The sequence below is a fragment of the Lissotriton vulgaris genome, chromosome 7, assembly GCF_964263255.1.
Source record: "Lissotriton vulgaris chromosome 7, aLisVul1.2, whole genome shotgun sequence".
Classification (NCBI taxonomy): domain Eukaryota; kingdom Metazoa; phylum Chordata; class Amphibia; order Caudata; family Salamandridae; genus Lissotriton; species Lissotriton vulgaris.
In genome coordinates, this window is record NC_141695.1 from 59,163,148 (window position 1) to 59,180,635 (window position 17,488).

The following is a 17,488-nucleotide window of genomic DNA, read 5'->3' on the forward strand; positions in this document are numbered from 1 at the left end:
TGCTCTGTGGGGTGCCTGTTAGTTTCCGGAGCAAGTTATTCTCTGATGTCTGTAACTCCTGGAGGTTTTCTTGCCCCCACATCTCTGCCCCATACAATGCTGACCCTATTGCCTTAGCCTCATATATGATCAAAGGAGGTTTAATTGGTTTGGTCAAAGATTTGCTATGCTCCTTGATGATGGTACCAGCCAGTTGTTTATGTCTTAGTACTGCAATGTTTAAATGATGGTTCCATCTATTATCATTTGAAATGTGGATCCCCAGGTAAGTAAAATAATTTACTACTTCGAGGCAACGCCCACTCATGGATATTTTGGATTTAAAATTCCTACAAGGATTAAAAGCCATGAGTTTTGTTTTATGGGAGTGGGTAAAAAAAGGAAAGAAAATACCCAAAAACAAAGCTGGACTTCCATGACCCTTCGATCCAACTCAAGTCTATGGGGAGGATTAGAAAGGTCTGTTTGGATTTCTCTGATACTGTGGTTCTTCCTTGTGGAAGGTCAGGTACTGACACTGGGCATTAGGCTTTGTCTTAGCCTTGAGGCAACAGGCAGTTCACTGTTCCATGGCAAGGGAGTGCTTGTGTTTTTTGAGCACTGGAGTGAGTCTCCAGGTTTTATACAGAGTCATTGGCTTTCATTTGGTGCCAGGGCTTACTAAAAGTATGAAATCCCCACCAACCATATTTGGGAAGATCTTTCATCATTGGAGAGGTTTCTATTCAGAACCAGTACAGGATTGCTCCTACATTGCATTCTTGGAGCATATGCCCCTGTGCCACCAGGCAGGAACTGTCTCCGAAGGCCTCTTATTGCAATGACCAATATCTATTTACCACCTGCACTCACTCAAAGATTTTCGTAATCTTTGCAGAAACAATACCACCATCAGTGCTGCACTTATCTGACCTCAGGGTTTATCACAGCTTCCCACAAGGGGGCCACAAACCTATCCCCACAGATACTCTGGCCATTATCCCGCAACAGACCCTAGTGTTACTAAGACCTAATCATGCAACAACAAGTCCTTCACATCATTTTCCTTCCCTGGCTTTGGTATTGAAGTACATGAGACACACCACGTCCAGAACTTTGCTTTACTCCGCGAGCCATTGTGACCCACACAGGGAGAAGGCTGGCCTCCACCACAATTAAGAGATGCTCATCTGCACTCCTGTACATTGCTGATTTAGAACTCTGCATCTCCAGCACATTGCAATTGCTGACCTACATACTAACACCTGCAAGGAAAGATAAACATGGGTTATCAAATCTGCATTTTAGCAAACCTGAAGGACAATAGCCATACCTTTTATTTACACATTCCTGTGCACCTATGTGTCACAAACAAATGCATCTTAAACATATGAGGCTAAAATACTGCAGAGTCTGATAAGAACAAGGAAACTAGCAACCTGCACACAGTGATGCAACAACACCCAAGGTTGGCCTCTGCAATGTTGTGCAGGGAGCCTCCTTTTTTGGACCCACTACCTAAGGCCGTTTTAAAATACTTGACCCTAGTGGCCTACCTCAAAGCTAGCAGCAGGGCTTTCACTAGAGCAGATAAGTTGAAGAAGGTCAATAAGTTCTGGTGTCAGGGATACATTAGGGCATATAAAAAATGTGTTATTGATGTACAAATTGGATCTATAGCGGAAAACGGGAAAGCACTTGGTGACATGAAGGAATCACAGGGAACCTTCATAGGGCTATATATATTTAACATATTTAGGCCTTCCTCTCACTAGCACTGTTGTAATTTACCTTTGACATTCTTATTTTTATCATTCCCAGTTGCCTCACTCTCATTCCAGTTCTTCTCCCTCTGTCTCCTAGTTCACTAAAATCTATTTTATGCCCTTCAGTTTCATTGACTTCTCTAGGTTTACTCTTCAAACACAAGCTTATGTCCCCCATTCGCATGCTGCTGACATGTTTCTGCACATCTTCCCTACATTTTCCCTCTCCGCTATTTCTCCTAGGTTTCTTTGCACATAAATCTCTCATTAGACCACTCTATCCCTCAAAATGGACTGCTTTCCTTTAACTCTGAAACTCTCATTCTCTAACCTAGATCAGTAACTTTCCATGCTCACCTCAATTTCTTCCAGGTTCGCTGCCATCCGTACCGATCATATTTTTCTCCAACTTGCACATACCACACTAATGTCTATAGCACGCACTCTCTTTCTCACACTTAATCTTACCTTTGACCACTAAATATCTCTCATTTATTTCTGCATCTGACTTCCGATGTTTCAACCCCTTTGTTCTTTTCCAGTCAGTTCCTTTAGGTATTTGCATTTTCCTGTCCCTTTCATTTTCTTTTCTGATTACTTCCCAAGCTGTATTTCTTAGTTAATACCAACTTTCTTACATTTCTTTTGTTTCCTTCATCTATCACATGCTTTCTCTCTCATGTGTTATTCCTATTCTTTTAATTCCCTCTTCTAGTGGTGTTTTCCAATCTTTTTCTTTACTCTGTCACTCACATTTCCTTTCCTTCATGGTTATCACTCCCGTCGCTTCCTCAATTCTTCCTCTTCTTCTTTCTTCCTTCTTTTTATCTCTTATTTTCGAGCCTTTTTCCTCACAATGCTTGAGTCCTAACTCCTTCACCATTAGGGCCTCACTTACGAGGCCCCTAGCAGCTCATTTGCACCACCACAACGTTATTTCTTTGAGGCTCCTCTGGCACAATGGGCCGCAGAATGTTTGCGTGGCTTTTCATTGACCTTATGAACATTGCAGGAAAGGAGTGTTCCCTTGTTGTTGCTTTGGGTGTTCCCACACAACACCAAAATCATGTGAAGCAGTCCCAGATTTATAAGTAATCGTAAACCTGGGAATGCTTCAGATTCTAACGCCACCCAAGGGGTGTCATAACAAGGAGAAATATCCATATTTCTCCACATTTTCCCTCTTTCTATGTTCGCTGCATTCTGCAGCACACATAAAAAAGGAAGATACCTTTTGTGATTGTTTTTGTGCAGGAAGGTGACCCTTCCTGTACAGAAACAATTACCCCTATGAAGCATCCTGCATAATAAATCCAGTACTCCTTGATGCTATTTTAAGAGGTTGTTTCCAATAGAAATTGATCCCATCCATCAGCAAACTGGTAATGAAGCAACTAACTTGAATTGGAATCATCACAAGCTCAGAACACAATTGCATAGTTAATATCCCATTACAACATAACATTATGCTTCACCAAGAAAGTATTAAAGCAACAGTATACATGAATTACCACACAACTCCCTTCCTTAAAAATGAAATAATGTGAATTCAGAACACAAGTAAAATTATTATTATTTTTTTTAAAACAAAATCCAAAAGATAAGCAGGATGCTTTGTCGTTCTGGGAGAACTTCTAACATTTAGATCATTTTCAATTTTACCTTTAACCACAACAACTCTATTAAAATTCCAGATGCGATGGTCTTGTCACCTAATTTTACTTCAGTTTTCTTTACAACATTCTTAGCATCTAAATATATTTTCCTTTGTTTAGCTTTCTCTTCATCTTTTCTTTGTACATCCTTACCATCACATATATTCTCCTTTCCTTTTACCAAATCATATTTATTAACCAAATAGGGTTCCACACAAGTATTGAGCAATCTCCCACGGAACAATAAAAAAGGATTTTTCCCTGTCGTTGCATGAGGAGTCAACCTATATTCCTCTACTTTCACCATGATCTTTCCGATCTAGGCACATGCTTTTAGCCAATGCAATAGTTTCTTTAATCACTTTGTTAAATCTCTTGACCATACCATTGGCCTCTGGATGGTAAAGAGAAAAGGTTTTATGATTTGTGCCTCTAGAAGATAAAAATTGTTCCATTTCCTTCGAAATAAGTAGAACACCATTATCAGTTAAAATTTTAACTGGTAAACCTTGCCTAGGTAATGATTTTTTTAAGCACTGAATTACACTATTAGAATCAATCACCGATAAAAAGAAAACCTCTGGCCACCTTGAAAACATATAAATGATCACCAACAAAAATACTTGTGACTCTTTAACAAGTATTGGACCAACTATGTCAAGCGCAATGTCTTGCCAAGGACTACTAGGCCGTCTTCTTAAAAACATAGGTTGTACATGGGCACTTTTTGACTCGTCACTGAGGTTGCAATCCATTTTGTCCATTCCTGGCCATGAATATGACATTCGTAATCTTTCTTAACACTTTGATAAGCCTGAGTGAGAAACATGCACCAAATCAACTAACTCCTTTCTGAGACTAATAGGTGGAACCAACCTTGTCCCACGAAACAACAAATCATCCTCCACTGATAATTCATTATGTGCAATCCAAAACAATTTTGTAGATTCCGAGCCATTTTTGTTATTGTTCCGTCCATTCTTAACTAAAGACATCACCTCACACAAATTTGCATCACCCTTCAATTCTTCAGACCCTCTTTTTTCAGAATTAATGTTATAATCAACAATACACACCAATTCATTATCAACATTTGGCTCTTCTTCTTCCATATTCTCTAAAGAGACTAAGCGTGACAGCACATCTGCCACACCATTTTCAATTCCAGGGATGTACTTAATTCCAGAACTATACTCTTGTAAGCCAATTTTCCATTTGGTAATCCAACCAGAAACAAGATCCAAACCTTTTTTACTAAATATCTCTATCAAAGGTTTATGGTCTGTATGCACTTCAAAATCCAAGCCCCAGAGAATTTTTTTTTAATTTTCTTTATTGCCCAAAACACTCCCAAGGCCTCCCTCTTAACGACAGAGTATCACATTTCAGGATCTCTTTTGCTTCTTGAAGAGAACATAATGGTTTGTATACCATTAGGACCTTTCTGTTTTAACACAGCTCCTAACCCCTTTTCACTCGCATCAGTAACCAAAATGGATTTGTATGCAGGATTAAAACTTTTTAGAGAAGGAGCTTTACTCAGCCCGTCTGTAATAGCAACAAATTCTTTTTCACAAAGATCATTCAGCAAAAAATCCTCACCTTTACATAACATTCGTCTCATGTTGACAGTAGCGCTAGCAAAACCCAAAACAAATTTTGTATAGTATTTGATCATTCCTAAAAATTTCTTCAATTCAGTTTTATTTTTAGGTGAACACATTTTTGTAATAGCATCAATTAGATCAGACTTAGGTTTCACACCATCACTAGATATGTTGTGTCCCAGGTAATTGATTGTGTTAGACTTAAACCTACACTTGCCCACGATGATCGTGAGATTGTGTTTGCATACACAGCTTTAAATCTTGCATCATGTTCAACTTCATCCTTGGCAATTATTAAAATATCATCCTGGTCTATACATACACCAGGAAGATCCTTTAATACTCTTTCCATAACTCGTTGGAATACCGATGAAGCAGATACAAACCCAAAGGGCATCCTCTTAAACCTAAATGTCCCAAATGGTGTTATGAAAGATGTATAATCTCTGTATGGCTTCTCCAACTCAATCTGATGATATGCAGATGTAAGGTCAATCGTGCTGAATATTTTAGCACCATTAAGTGACACCAATAGTTCAGTAATATTGGGTAAGGGGTATGGATCCACACCCACACACTTATTGAGTTGTCTAAGGTCAATGCAGAGACGCAAATCTTCATATCTTCCTTGACAGGGAGCGGGACGGTGCTAACCTTACAACTCACTGGTACAGCATCTTTTTTCAACTGAATTTTTTGCTGGTAACCCTTCAAGCATCCTAAAGTTTCTGTAAAAACATTAGGAAACCCTTCTTTCAAGTCATGTACATATTTATCTTCACAATTCTTCTCAACAGATTGAACTTTATTACCAAGTTGTACTGATAGATTGACATTAAAATGTGCTTTGTGCCTCAGTTGTATAGGTGGATTAGCGTTAGGATCCAAGAACACACCTAAATCACCTTGGTGTATCCAGCTAATTATATTGTCTCCTCTCTTTGAGACATACATTTTTCCGGACACCAATCTATTTTTATATTCTATGAGTCCCATGAAGTAGACATGTAAATTTATAGGTTCACCTCCATATGCTAAAGGAATGATGTCAGCTTTAATAAGTGAAATTTTCCCCTTCAGCTTAGAATTAAAAAACTCATTAGAGATTATAGTAATTTTAGCACCAGAGTCAAATAAAACTCTGGTCTTCACCCCTTCAACTAGAATTTCATAGAAGGGACAAGATTTACTATTGATTTTGTTCTCAACCTGAACAATTATCTGACCGCACTCAAAATCTTCAGAGTAAGAAGTTCCGGAGGCATCTTCAAATACTTCTACCTCTTTAACCTTGGGTTTGTGTTTAGTTTTAGATAAAGCTGTGAAATGCCCCTTTATTTTACATTTTGAACACGTTTGGTTGAGAGCTGGACTCTTTTTATCATTAGCAAGGTGCCCAGCTTTGCCACACCTATAACATTTTCTTTCTGTCCATGTTTTGACAGGATCCTTCTTATCCACTACGCTTCGTTTCTCAGATTTATCTTTAACTAATTGCACCTTGACACCTTTCTCAGCGTCTTTCTTTATAACAGCTACACATTTTAGGGAATGCTTAATACGGTTAGCAACTGTTAAAACTTCGTCAAGAGTGGGCTTGTCTCTTAACCATAACTCTTCCCTATACAACATTCAAACATAAATTGATCTCAGATGCGTTTGTCAGTAAGACCCTCAAATCTGCACGAAGAGACAAGTTTCCTCAGATGGGTTACATAAGATTCAATTGTTTCATCGGTACCTTGCATGCACTTTGCAAATTGATATCTTTTGAGGATCGTACTAACCTTTTGAAGATAATGTTTGTGTAATTTCCTTATACAATTTTCATAGTTGTTCAAATTATTAGACTCAGAAGGTGGTAGATCTGGTAAGTGGTCAAAAACATCCTGACCCTCCGAACCCAAACAATGAAGCAATAATGATGACTTCCTTTTAAGTACTTAAAGAAGGTCCACACACTCTGGCATAATGCTCAAAAACAACTTTCTATTTTTTCTATTTTATAGGTGGTTCCCAGGGCATGATAGAAAAAATGGAGCTGCTGTAACATTTTGCATTTTCAATGAATTGGGTGTTAAATTAAGTGAAATGACATAGGCGTAACTTTTAATGCTATAACATAAAAATTATTAGAGCTAAACAAAGCATGAAACATTACATAACCCAAGTGTAGATTCACTTATATTAAAAGTTCATTGAAATATTCGAGTTAAACTGAGAGAAGACAACAGTAATGTACAACAGTCACTCATTATTATCTGTCAAGTTGTCAAATTTGATTGAAGACATGAACAGCATTTGTCATTAATAGTCACGCAAAAGAATGTAAACGAGGGTGATGCTGAATTTACTTGTTGAATAACATTGTAGCATAAATACACTTATGTGCACAAATTAGACAGGTGAGCATGTCACTGAGCTATTTCAAGTAACACGCAAGGTAATTAAGTGTCACTGATAGACTCACCGACATGCTTCAGTTCAGCAACGTGCTTTGTGAGTGACACGCTATGCAATAAGTGAGCGCATCACTGACCATGTTAATAAAAGTTTCCTTATGTCAAAGCACTTTGTTAAATGAACGAGTCACCAATACACTTTGAAGGATAACACACTGATTAGTGGAGTGTGCGTGTCACTGCAGAGGTTCCTTACGTGCCTTTGCGTTACTCTTGAACCTCCGTAACACCCGAAAGCCTAATGCGCAAAGCTTGAGTCACTCTTGAGCCCCTGTAACACTTGAAAGGTTAATGCGCAATCCAACATCTCCAGGCAACCTTCAAAATGGCTTCTACGCACGTACTAGCATGCGTATTGACGAAGAACGTTGATAGAATGCAGCATGACAAAGAACACTGGAATGGTTTTGGTTTGAAAACACGCTCCAACTTCAGGTAAGAACCAGGGGCGTAACACAGGCCCATGCAGGCCCTGCGGTGCGGGGGGGCCCCCACGCTCCAGGGGCCCCTATTGGGGCCCCGCTCTCCAGGGGCCCCCCTCACTCACTAGAGCCAGCAAGCCTATTCAAGGCTTCTAGAATTAAATGGTGCCAGTTGCGCGTGCCCAGCGTCCCCTTAAAGTAAATGGTGTGCGTGCGCGCCACCGCCCGGCTGCCTCTTGGTGCGCAGGCCTGAGCCCCGGCCGGGCCTCTGAGGCTCTTCATATTTAAATGGTGCACGGCCGCTCTCCGTTGTTTCAGGACCTGTGCGCGCGGTCTTCGGGGTGGTGTACAAAGTGGGGCCGGTGATTAATATGCTCCTCGAGTCAAGTCATCTTCTGGACCGCGGCAGAGCTGCCTGGAGATGTCACCGCTCAGCAGGCCCAACAAAAAGTAAGTGCTCACATCGCAATGTAAGGACGTTTATTCAACAGTGAGTTCCCATCACAGTGTGCCTATGGAGCGCTTTAATTGTGAGGTTAAAATGTGCTTTAAATAGCGTGTCTTGCTGCAAGGCACTTTAAATGATACAGAGCCCTGGCTCACTCAGCTGCTGCACTGTGTGTGCGTGCGCACGTCGCAGCCTCTTCTCCCGAATGAAGGCCTGCACCGGTGCTCTATGCCGTGGTGGCTGTTAGTCAGCTACTTTCAAGTATATTGGCTCATTAAGGCAGCAGTGGTAGTCTGGTGCCAGGGCACTGCAGCCTTGCCCCCAGGTATGCTCCGAGCAGTGTTGGTGTCCAGAGCAGAGCTCTGAGAGAACATGTCTTGTGCGCCCAGGATGTATCTGGGTGAACCATATTTAGATGGGTCCTTATCTGATCCACCTTTAAATCATACTGAAAGAAATTAACCTTCATTCCGTAAGCCTTTGAGTTGGCTTTTCAGTGGTGGTTTGACCTGGTTTCTGAGCATTAAAGTCATGAAGGAGCATGTTGTACCCGTTTATTCGAGTAAATGTCTCTAAAAGAGGTTGAATGTCCCAGATTTATAAACCTGTTAGCATTGGGGGAGGTGACATGGCAGTCATCTCTGACATAGAAGTGATTGTGCTGTTTTCACACCTGCTCAATTATGAATTGTCAAAAACTCCAATAACATTAAGGAGGCTTCTCTAAAAATTGCTCGAGCTAAATCGGGTGAGTCGTGTACCCTGGCAACAGAGAACTTGAAAGGTCGCGTTTCGGTTCTAGGTGGACATAAAACATTGAATATCTGAGCTAACTAGCTACCATGTGCTATTCACAGAAGGAGAACCATCCCAGCGCAAATAAAACCCAGTATTCTCTACCCACGCACTCAGCCCTGAACCAAAGGCAGGCATGCAGCAGTAAAGCCACAGTGTTCTTTCGGATATGGTTCCCTGATGTAAGCACAATAAACTGCAGACACCTCGGGGTGAGCCCAGAAGAAAGAGTAGTTTGTCAGTGGTAGGAGATCTTTGGGAGGGGCGCAGGGTCTGCAGCCTCTGCTTCCAATCTCCCTCCGGTGTAAAGCAGTACCCCCTCATCCCATCGGAGATTACTTTGCAGATACATGACGTGACCCTGGTATTGTAATTGCAGCAGGTCCTGCAGGTAAAAGTTATTGTGCTTTGTAAAAGTTGTGTGAAATACTCAGAACTGATGGGCAATTGTAGAGTTGTGTGTGACTGACAATCTTGGAATAAACAGCACAGTGATAGGAGGTACTCTTTCCAGACAATTAGAGTGAGAGAGAGAGGGCACGTGGTTGTCCATGTTGTAATGTTCAGCATCAGGGTGCACGGGCGGGAAGCACAATAGTTGACACCAGGCCTGATTCCAGGATTCTGAATGGTCTTACGCACACGACCATTAAGGGAAAGGTGACCCTAAATGTCAATGCAGGAGCTACCTGAGACTGAAAAGCAGAAGAGAATAATCAAGTTCTCTGCCAGATATTCTGTGATTTGGCACCTCTGGCCCCCTGCATCCGCAGCCATGGCCCCCACGCAGAAATCTCTGCCGCTCGGGCAGGCCCACGTTTAACAACTCATCTGCCTCCACCTGTGTTTGCAGGGCAACGTGGGCACAGGCTTGTGTCTGGGGATGAGCGCTGCACTGCCCCTGTCTTTAAAAGACATAGCTGACAAGTATAACAGACTCAACTCACCGTTGACTGCAGCACCATCTGAGCCACCACCCAGCCCAGAGAAAGAGGCTTAGAACCTGCCTATCTGTGCGATGCCAGCAGGGCCAAAGAGTCCAGCACTGCGCAGCATTGAGACACATGCAGTGTAGCATCCAACATTTGCCATCAATGGGTAAGTAGCCAGGCCAAAAGGGGCATCCACTGGTTATAGTGATGTCTCTTTGCAGAGGTGTAATTTGGTATTTACCTCTGAAAAGGAAGAGTTTGGATTTAAGTATCAGCCTTATGGTAAAGTATATACAGTCAAACATGGTAAGTCATTGTGAGTTATCCATAGTAGTGAAAGCAGGTGCAGTGGAGCAGGTGTAAAATTTAGGATGTGTAGAGATTGTGCAAGTGTATAGAGGAATTTTGAGGAGAGTCTATTAGTGACAATCCATTCCAGGTGTTTTGTAGCAGTTTCAAAATCTCTTTAAAGCTTCTCATTGCTCAAGTGTCATTTCTAATATTTCTTTCCACACACTTTGTTGCTTTATTTTGCTCGCAAAAAATGTCACACATAATCATTGAATGTCACTCATAATTACATTGGAAATATGAAAATGTCACACATGGCAATCTAAATCCTTGGCCGCCATGCCCCCAGCAGCCCCCGTTTTCCAGCCTCCAAGGGCCCCATCAGCGCTGTATCACACACAGGCAGCACTACACTCTCTTGCTGGCGTTGATTGTACAAGTGAGTTGCCTCATAACAGTCCTACCTCATAAATTAAATGGTGCGTGCCCCATGCTGTGGGTGCAGGTGACCTCTGCTTCCAGGCTCAGTAACAAGGGTTATTGAAGGCAACTGCCTCGAGGCCAGAGACCATTTGTATATTTACATACCTTTGTAAACTGGTTACAGAGGCTTAGTTTTTTTCTGGTTCCAGTAACCCCTGGGCCCCCACTCTGCCTATTACTTGCATTTGAAATTTACATTTACTGTTGTAGTGTGAAAATGCATTACATGAAAAGAAATGTAAAGTAGAGTTGCCAAAAGAAAAATGCCAGACATCTGTTTAAAGAGCCTGGAAAGCCCTCGCCTTGGCACTAAATAGGGTTATAAATAAAAAAAGTATATCTTCATTTGTAATATGACTATTCTTTCTTTGTTCCCTTTAATTATCAGCCATGGATTTCATCATTGAGGCAGCCCTAGAACACAATTAAAGTGGATTCCATTTATATGTCCTGTTCGAAGTATGCACAGATAAGTGCTGATTATATGGCTTTAGGTGACTGCTTATTTTTGTCGGTGGGACAAAGTGGTAAGTGGTGGGCCGGGCCGCTGGGGGGGGCCCCCTCAGTGTGCTTTGCAGGGGGGCCCCCTCAAGTTTCGTTACGCCACTGGATCCAGGACCTCGTTGATCAACTAGCGCAGAGTACACGTAGCTATGGTCGGCAAGAAAGCAGGAAAGAGCTCTGAGTTGGAGAAGGTACTGCGCACCTTGTCGAATCGAATGGCGATCATGGACCGAAAACTCAGTAAAGTTGACTCGATCGGTCGAGGTTTGGCCGATGTTAAAAAACAGTTAGCAGCCCAGAACAGCTCAGGCCGTCCTAAGAAGGTAATAGGCCCGGCCTTGCCGGGAGTCGTCCCTGAGGGTAGGGGAAAGCGTGTTAAGAGGAGGGCGGTTTCTGGGGAAGATCCGGTTCCTGAGGTACCCCCAATCGCCCCCATCACACCGGCAGACAGCCCGGTACCAAACCCAGATTTAGGTTTACCAATCCCCGTTGTAATTACTCCTGTTAATGATGAGGAGATGCCCCCGGAACTAGCCAACCAGTTAGCGGCAGTGTTGCACATGGCTCAAGAAGAAAGCGGGGGGGGGCAGTGGCCGCGGGGGACCCGGCCGAGGAGGCTAGACTAATAATCAAGCAGTTACGGCAGTCGAGAGAGGCCACAACGGCAAATGTTCCTCTTGTTCCCCCACAGGTGGCGCCGGGAGGACCTTCGGTTAGCCGGGAAAAGGCGGCAGACACGACGGTCGAACCTGGTAAGCACACATTGCCAATGGCAGGGGAGGGTTCGTTACCTTCAAGGCGCGAAAGGGTGGCCCAGCACATCCCTGCGGCCACAAAGGAACTGATATGGGGGAGAAATATGTGAATATGTTTTCATTGTTGACTGACCATCGCAAGATGGAATATGCGAAATCCCAGAAGGATTTATGGCACCCCAGTGTATGGCGGGCCAAGATGGCGGAATTTAGGGTCGATGAGACGGTAGCGAATTGGGTAAAGGCCTTTTCGATATTTACGGCAGTCATGGGGGAACGAAAGCCTGAAGTCATGACTGAGTTGACCTGTTATCAGAATAGGATTATGGATTTTTATACCATGTATGAGGGGGACGAGTGGAAAGGTTACGATATAAAATTTCGAAAAGCGAAAGAGTTTGATGCAACTTTGACCTGGGATTGCCTCGACTCGGTGTCATGGTACAAGCAGCTCTTGCCTGGGGCGACAGGTACGTCCTCGCCGGGCGGGAGCGGGTCGGGGTCAGCTCGCCAAAAGCCTGCGGTGCCCTTTCGAGCGGGCGCCGGTGGGGAATATCAGCCCAAGACCGGCGGGAATGGCGGCAAGCGGGGGGTTTGTTGGGGCTTCAATAGAGGCAACTGTAGCAGGCCCCAGGGAACATGTAGGTTCAGGCATGCGTGTGCGGGCTGTGGGAACTCCTCACACCCGGAGAGTAGCTGTAGATCTAAAAACAGCGGAATGGGAGGAAAAGGGGGGTCTAAGCAAGAGTGAGGTGATGTTTTGTAACGGATTGTCTACACCTGTCGATATCATGGCTCTGACTCCTTGGTTGAACAAATACCCTGATCATGTATCCGCCGGGGTGTTGAGGAATGGATTCCTATATGGCTTCACCATCCCGGCGGGGGATTTTCGGGGGGACTCCTTTTGTAAAAAACAGTTATCAGTACAGCACAACCCAAGAGTGGCAGAGAAGAAAATAGCAAAAGAAGTCAGCTTAGGGCGAGTGGCAGGGCCTTTTCATCGCCCGCCGGTGGCGGAGTTCATCTGTTCCCCGTTAGGGGTTGTCCCGAAGAAAGAACCAGGGGAGTTTAGACTTATTCATAACCTATCTGCTCCAAGGAAACATTTGCGCACTTGAAAAATAAAATGAAGTCTTTACTCATAAATCAATGTAACTCCAACTTCCATTATGTAAAGACATAATCCAACGTCTCTGTTTGCCAGCTAGCGAGATAATACAATTGAATAAGAATGAAAGTTAGGAAAACTTAAATGTCACCAAATCTTGGTGTTGGGATCTTCTCTTGTCTTTAATCCTGCCGACTACTCCAGTGAAGCATCCTGCATAATAAAGGTTTATTCCAAGAGAAATTGATCCCATCCATCAGCAAACATGTAATGAAGCAACTGACTTGAATTGGAAACATCAGAACACAATTGAATAGTTAATATTCCATTACAACATAACATTAAGCTTCACCAAGTATTAAAGCAACAGTATACATGAATTACCACACCCTACCAAGCAGCCACCCTTGCACCATGCCAGCCCATTGTGCACCGCCACAAGATACCTAGCATTCCTGCTCTTTGGTTTTGATGCAGGGCAGTGCAGCAAGATTCCTTTCAGCGCTGCCCTGCACCAAAACCTTGTAAACGAGGCCCTCAGTTCTGTCTGTATTATTCTCTTCACTTAATTATTTATGAGCCTCCGTCTAAGTGCATAGGATTCCTTTCAAAACGTGACATAGTATGCAATAGCCAAAGCAGTAAGACAGTAAACTTCTCCCCAAATCCCAGGTACATTACCAACAGGAGCAGGTCAAGTTTCTCACATGTGCAAGAAGCTGCCCATTGGTAGTAGCAGTGCTACCTTCATTCACATATCCACCCCAACCCAAATTCTATCCATTTCTAATCACAATCAATTCCGCAATGAATTAAAAACATGTTTATCTGACCAACAATAATGCCACTATATCAGACCTATAACCCATACGGAGTCTCTGCACGCCATGAGAACTTTTTGGTGATTTGTGTGCTCAATAAGTTTCTCGGACTCTGACTTTGACACAGTTTGTACTACATAGTTAGAAGCATTGCAGAGGCGAATAGAATGCTTTACGAGTATTATTTGTGGGCAGCACTAGTTTTCTTCACACAAAAGAGAAAAAGCACACAGACCTGCAGTTCAAGCTTCCCTGATGCAAACAGGCATTTAAGAGCCAACTTCTATGCATGCTTCCTTCAATAGAAAAACTGGCACACCACTAGCAACAGCTCAGCAAACATACCTTGCAAAAGAAGGTCTAGGATAAACGTCAGTGTTCAAATCGCTTTCACATCAGTGGGTTACAGTGAGCAGCAGTGCAAGCTTCTCTAGAGAAATAGGTCCAACATTGGCAGAAGATCCTCAATTTTCTCTTGCACTAAAAATGAAAAATATAATCAAAAGGTGTAGAGGTCTCCCTCATTAAACAGATACAGAACTAGAAAGAGGAGTACTGCAAACATCTCTCACACGAGCGATACACCATAGGAAATAAGAAGCAATGGCAGCCACCTACACCAGAGAGGTACAGTAGTAGTAGTAGCAGCAGCTGTGCAAGCACCTCCCACTCAAACAGGCAGAATACCACAGCAGCAGAGCAAGCCTATGTGACAAGACAGATGAGGAGGTATGAAGGGATAGTTGAGCACTGGCAAGCAGGAATTTCTGATGCCATGTTTCAAAGCTAAACATAAAACTACGAGTTCCTCAATGCCCAGTGTTCTTGGTTTAAAAACTAGAAACAGCTGGGGTTTCCTCTTTTGATGGCTTGAGTGGCTGGGTGTGTGTGAACATTTGCCAGACTTGAATCATAAAATGTGATGAAATATACAACCTCAGTGTGACATCAGTGACTTATGCCTTGCAGTTTGCATTCAGCTCCTTGATGATTGTTCATAGCTCACTTTGCTTATGGCCGGGATGCCCGCCATCCCCTCCCAACACCAATTCCCAATGGGAGTAGACAGACACAGGTTTGAGCTTTTGGAAGGCGGGGGGAGTAACCCCCCCGGCAGTATTTATTAAAATATGAAACAAAATTTAAAACATTAAATAAAAGTTTCATGAATTATGCACAATTTTACATTTAATACATTTCGATGAAGACATGTTCTTTGGCTAACCTTAACAGATCTCTAATACAAACGTTTCCTAGCCGAGTGTAGCATACTGTAAATGCATACATTCTAAATTAAAATTGTACATCCTAGCATTAAGGGCCAACGGCAAGGTCTTAACCGGTGTCAGATCCCTACTACCAAAATCCCGCCCTCACGGTGTGAGTGGCGCATGCGCAGAGGACTTTACCCTCATTGCCAACTGTAACTTCCCTTGTCGTGGGGCCCCCTTTTCACTCGACGCCATTTTAAAGGTCGTCCGAGTTCCCGTGTGAGGTATCTGTAGGAAGGACAGCGTGGACTCCCCCATCCCCACACTCTCTAACCGCCGGCGCGGATATCCGGCACCCGGGAAATTCGTAGGAGGGGCATCTAGCCGTCTCCCCCCTGGGAGGGGCCTATGGCCGTCTCCCCCTAGGCGACCCATCCTTAGTGGGTGCCGCCTCCCCGTGGAAGGGGCCTCCCCCCGGGCGCTCCCATCCATTCTGGGTGGCGCCCCCCTCTAGGGACCTTGAAATTACTGCTCACCGATCATGACCTTACCGCCCGACCAAAAAAAAAAATGACAGTTGTTTTACCTACTAAGGGAAGAAAAAATTCTGACATAGCCTTGATGAGTCATCAACTTCATTTTCCTACAAAGGGAAACATTATCCTGAAACAGAAGCCACATCATTATGTGAAACATTCCCTTACTTCTCTACAAAGGAAAAAAGGCCTATACATTTCTATCTAATCAAACTTTATTTAACACCTTGGCTGCTAGGTGTTTTCCCCTACTGTGCTGCATTGGGCTCATTTCCATTGTTCATGACAAGCTCAGCTCATCATCAGCACAGCTCAACCGTGCATCATGACGAGCTGAGCTCGTCATCAGCATCGAAAGGGTTAAACAAACATTGCCATAAGGGGCTGGTGGGTGGGTCAAAATTGCCGCTTGTTCCGTCGTGGGCTCACAAGCAACGAGTTGGTGCAGCCTTCAGAGCACAGGAGCAAGAGGACGCTTCTTCGGATTCCCGCTCTATTTATCCATCTGCGGGAGGGCGGGGACCCTCCTCCGGTACGCCTACTGGGGCGTGGTCTTCCGTGCGGGTGTCTAGGACAACCCCTCCTGGGCGGGAAAGGGCACGCACCGGCTACGCCACTTCGGGCATACCAGCCGAGCCACGCCTCCCGCCCAAAATGGTTTCCCGGGGGGATCGGGGCACCCAACCATACGTTCGGGGGGACCGAGTGGTCGCCCCTTTCCATATGGCCGGGATGCCCGCCACCCCCTCCCAACACCAATTCCCAATGGGAGTATACAGACACAGGTTTGAGCTTTTGGAAGGCGGAGGGGAGTTACCCCCCCGGCCGTATTTATTAAAATATGAAACAAAATTTAAAACATTAAATAAAAGTTTCATGAATTATGTACAATTTTACATTTATTACATTTCGATGAAGACATGTTCTTTGGCTAACCTTAACAGATCTCTAATACAAAGGTTTCCTAGCCGAGTCTAGCATCCTGTAAATGCATACATTCTAAATTAAAATTGTACATCCTAGCATTAAGGGCCAACGGCAAGGTCTTAACTAAGTATGGGCGAATTTTGCGAATCTCGCGTTCGCGAATTTTGTGGATTTGCGAACTCGCAATCCGCAAAATCCGCGAATTCTTGCGAATTTGCGGATTTTTTTTTGTGTTTGCAAGGATTTCTGCCAGTTCGCGAGGGTTTCGTACCAGTTCGCAATTGCGAACATACATTTCGGCGCGCAACGGTCGTGAATTATGTTGTTTCTACGTCTGGTTCATCATCACAGGTTCCCAGCACCCTCTGTTTCACCACTGCAACCCTCTGTTACATCAATGCCACCCTCTGGTTCATCATTACTGTAGATTATGGGGGGGAAAAGCAAGCACACCAGCCCTGCTTCAACTGAGATGAATTAATTTGGGGTTAGTTTATTAATGTGTCACTGTTTTAAAATTCCAGTCTGGCACCTGCTTCCTTATCTGTAATTTTGCTTTCTGTTGCAGTGCATTTTTTTCCCCAGGACCTTTGTGGCCTACTTGTAGCTATTCTATGAGCCTGCTGTGCGGGTCAGAGTAGGGTCATACAATTGTTGCAACTAGCAACTGAATTCTGGAGGGGCCCCAGTCAGGAAGCACTACCGGGAATTGTTACTAATGATGAGTTTGAACTCTTGCCCCTGCCGAGTGCTTTCAGTTTTGAAAAACTCGTTTTTCTGCAA